Here is a 4,685-nt window from a genome sequence, read left to right as displayed (position 1 = left end):
TTTTTTTTTTTTTTTCAATGGGGCAAATGGTGTTATAATAGGGCAGCGATCCGCCTGCACCCTGTACATTTATAGATCTAAAATGTCCCGAGGCTTCACTGCTCGGCCGGATCTGGTGTAGTATGAAGCTGAGTTCTCTTCTGAGTCCTCTGACAGTTCAGGGTCGTTGGTCTCCGGCGGTTGATCGACGCACTCTGGACTTGGTATACCGTCGCTGTCCTGGAAGTGTTCCTCTTTTGTGTCCCTCAGGTGCCTGCGGTTGCGGCGGTATTCACGTCCATCTTGGGTGCGAACGTGGTATGACCGCGCAGTGTCGGCTGGTTGTATGACTACTGCTGGCCTTCAGCGTCCAAGTTCTTGTAGCCTGACAGATTCACCACACTGTAGTGGGGGCAGCGGTCTAGCTGACCTGTCATAGTATTTCTTCTGGTGCTTTTGTCTCTGCACTCGCTTGTCATGTCCATCTTTTTGGCTTACTACCCCTGGCCGCAGCTGTTGGTTGGTGCTCGGGAGGGTTGAGCGTAGCCTGCGGCTCATCAACAGCTGTGCCGGCGATTTGAAGTTGTCGACTGGGGTGTTACGATATTCCAGGAGGCTTAGGTACGGGTCTCTTCCGTCTGCCTTAGCCTTGTCCATGAGTGATTTTGCCGTCTTCACGGTTCTCTCCGCTAGTCCGTTGCTTTGCGGATAGTGTGGGCTTGACGTGACGTGTGTAAACTCCCACGACTTGGCGAATGCCTCGAACTCTTTAGACTTGTATTGTGGTCCGTTGTCTGAGACTATGGTCTCTGGGACGCCATGCCTGGCACAGGCTGCCTTTAGCTTGTGGACGACAGCTGCCGATGTGGTGCTGTGAAGTCTGTCTAGTTCGAAGAATCTGCTGTAGTAGTCGACGGTCACAACATAGTCCTGGTTGTTCCAGTTAAAGAGATCTGTCCCTACAACCTGCCAGGGGCGGTCTGGGATACGATGAGGCATCATGGGCTCCTTGGTGTTTGATGGGCGGCGCTCTTGGCATATTGAGCACTTCTCCACGACTTGCTCTATATGTCTACCCATTCCAGGCCAGAACATGATGTCTCGTGCTCTCAGTTTGCATTTTTCCATTCCCATGTGACCTGCATGGATCTTGATCAGCATCTCTCCTCTGAGGCTGGTAGGGATGACTATTTTCTCCCCTTTGAAAATTATTCCATTCGTTTTGGATAGTTCATCTCTGTGATTCCAGTATTCGGTGATGTTCTGGGGGCATTGTTTTCTTTCCTCAGGCCATCCCTCCAGGATAGCCTGGCTGAGCAGCTTTAGCTGTGTGTCATTGTCTGTTGTTTCTCTGATCTCCTGTAGCCTGTCGTCGTGTACAGGTAAGCTGTTGTATACCATGTGTACCTGAAGGTCCATCCCTTCACTGAGACCGTCGTCGTGAGAGGTGAGTGATTTCCTGGACAGCGTGTCGGCTACTGGGATGTCTTTCCCAGGGCGGTGCACGATCGTGAAGTTGTACTTGTGTAGTTGTAGTATCATCCTCTGTAACCGCGGTGGGGCTGCGGCGATCGGCTTCTTCATGATCGACTCCAGGGGCTTGTGGTCAGATTGCACCATAACATGGCGACCGTAGGCATATTGGTGGAAACGTTTGAATCCATAAAGGACTGCGTACATCTCCTTTTCGATTTGTGCGTAGTTGACCTCGCTATCCGTGAGTGATCTGGATGCGTAGCTAATGGGCCTTCCTTCCTGCATCAGCACAGCACCCAGACCATACTTTGATGCGTCCACTTGTAAGCTGAGCTCCTTATCTGGGTCAAAGTAGATGAGGACTGGCCCAGGTTCACTGGTAAGTATGTCTTTCATCTTTTTGAATGCAGCGTCGTGCTGCGCGTCCCACAGGAATTCATTCGATTGTTTAAGCAGCTGTCTCATGGGTGCGTTGATCTCGGAGAGGCTCGGGGGGAATTTCGCCAGATAGTTGACCATACCTAGCACGGTCTCCAGTTCTGCACGGCTCTTTGGCGCCTCCATCTCCTTGATGGCAGCTATCTTGCCTGGGTCAGGCTTCATGCCGTCAGCTGAAAGGATGTGCCCGAAGTAGCTCACTTCGGTGGCTCCGATGGTGCACTTGTCTGCGTTGAGCCGAACGCCTCTCTCCCGTGATCTCACCATCATTGCATGTAGGTTCTTATCGTGTTCCTCTCTGGTCGCGCCATATACAAGGATGTCGTCTACTATAGCTGCTACTCCGTTCAGTCCCTCGTATGTCTCGTCGATTTTTCGTTGGAACTCGTCCTGGGCAGAAGCGAGCCCAAATGGTAATCGTAGGAATCTGTATCGTCCAAACGGTGTGTTGAACGTCGTCAGCTTCGATGATTCTGTGGAGAGCTTGATGGACCAGTATCCCGACCTTGCATCCAGTACGCTGAAATAGCGTGCGCCTGTTAGTCTGGGTGTGATGTCCTCTAGTGTCGGCAGAGGGTAGTGCGGGCGCTTGATAGCCTTGTTTAGCTCCTTAGGATCCAAACATAGTCTGAGCTTGCCTGTGCGTGGTTTCTCAACAATGACCAGTGCACTGACCCACTCCGTTGGTTCGATGACTCTAGCGATGATCTGTGTGTCTTCCATACTCTGTAGCTCCTTCTTTAGTCGGCCACGCAGGGCGATCGGTGTCCTTCTCAGTGGGCAGACTACTGGCTTGGCGTCTGGGTCTATATGGATGTGACACTCTCCTGGGAATAGTCCTATCCCTTTAAACACGTCGTGGTATTCTTCCATGATGGTCTGTTTATCTGTGTGTGCATTTACTGACAATACTAGTTTAATGAGGTCCATATTCAGGCATGCCTGTAAACCTAGAACTGGGGGTGCCTGAGTGTCTACTATGTAAAAGTCTAACAACATGCCACGCTCTTTGTATTTACACTTTAACGTGCATGTGCCCTTTACCACTAGCTTCTCTCCACCATATCCTGTCAGTCTGCGTGAAGTAGGCTGTATTTTGCGTTTATCTTGTAAACTGTGATACTCTCTCAAAGGAATTACATTTACTTGTGCACCTGTGTCTAACTTAAATTTAAGCTCTGTGCCCTGTTTTCCTACTTGTATGTCTGCGAACGCTTGTTCTGTTGCATCAAACCGTCTGTCTGTCACGGTGTCTACATACAGTTCGTCTGACTCTTCTCCTGACTCAGAGCGCATGCTAATCTCGTGTACTGACTTTTTCTGGAAACTACCGGCCCTGCAGACTTTGGCAAAGTGGTTCCATTTTCCACACTTCGTGCACTGTTTTCCCCTAGCTACACAGTTATCCCCTTCCTTGTGAGCTCTACCCCCACAGTATCCACAGTTCTTACGTGTGTCTGTGTCGCTCGCTCTGTTCGCTCTCTCTGTCCACTCTGTTCTAGGGCGATATCTCTGAGCGCTATACTTCTGTTCATGTCTGTGCACCTCGTGCACGAGCTGCTCCTGCGCGCTGCTCGTGGCGCCAGTAAAGCTCTTTATCTGTGATTGTGCTAGCTCGTGGGCTCTAGCTATATCTACCGCTTTGTCTAACGACAAGTCTGATCCAACGTTTAATAGTTTCTCTCTTACTTTTGCTGAGTGTATGCCAAACACTATGCGGTCTCTAACCATCTCATCATTGTTCACATATGCACAGTCTTTCACCAGTAGTTTCAATGCAGTGACAAATTGTTCGAATGACTCGCTCGGTTGCTGGGTTTTCTCATGGAATTTGTACCTGGCGAAAATTGTGTTCCTCCTTGGAAGTACGTATGCTTCGAAATTGTCATAGTAGCTCTTCAATACCTTTGCTTCATCTTCACTGAGAGTCCATGTGTTGTGAATGTCTCTCCCTCTTTCTCCGCTCCACAATAGCAGGTAGCTACATTTCTCGTCCTCTCCTTTCTTCTTGAGTGGGCCCGAAAACATCAACTCTGCATGCTGCCTGAACTTCTTCCATTCTCCCGGTAAGTCCAGAGAATCCCAATTCATCCGTGGCGACGGGACTCCATTGATATCCATGTTCACCCCGCTTCTGACACCATGTCGTATTCGATTTATGTAGAATAATCTTCAGGACGAGGAGATAGCGTTTATATATTTATTCAAAGGTAAGCATCGTTCAGCATGAGTGTAACTCCATTCACGGCTGGCAGCCAACTGACTGTCAGGACCCCTGGTCAGGTATACATAAGCAAGGTGCGCCTGGCGCGCCTGTCGTAAATGATATATTCACAGCATGAATAATATAGTAAAGATATATTCAAAGCATGAATATTACACTGTACATAGTTATTTACAGAGCGAGAGCATATAGGACATGCTAGGTAGCTTTGGTAGTGCAATACACTGTTCCTGTTATTCTAATTTAAAGTGGCCTTTCCTTTTGGCCATAAGTGTGCGGCATGAGTGTGTGCCCGCTCATGTTAAAGTGTTAAGTGGCTGCTAGTGTGTGAGCGTGCACAGCGTGCGTGTCGTGTGTGTGTTCATGTGTGTGGATAGTTCAGTGTTCTGTGGCACTCAATGTTCATTGTTCAGGGCTCTGATGGCCTGATGGAAGAAGCTGAGCCTAAGCCGCTCTGTCCTAGTAGCTGGGGTTCGCAGGCGTCTGCCTGACCTCAGCAGCTGGAACAGGCTGTTATTGGGGTGGTGGGGGTCTTTCATTATCCTACAGGCTCTGGATTTGCACCTCT

Source organism: Notolepis coatsorum (genome assembly GCF_963971535.1).
Source record: "Notolepis coatsorum genome assembly, chromosome: 13".
Taxonomy (NCBI): Eukaryota; Metazoa; Chordata; class Actinopteri; order Aulopiformes; family Paralepididae; genus Notolepis; species Notolepis coatsorum.
Note: the sequence above shows the minus strand (reverse complement) of the source record.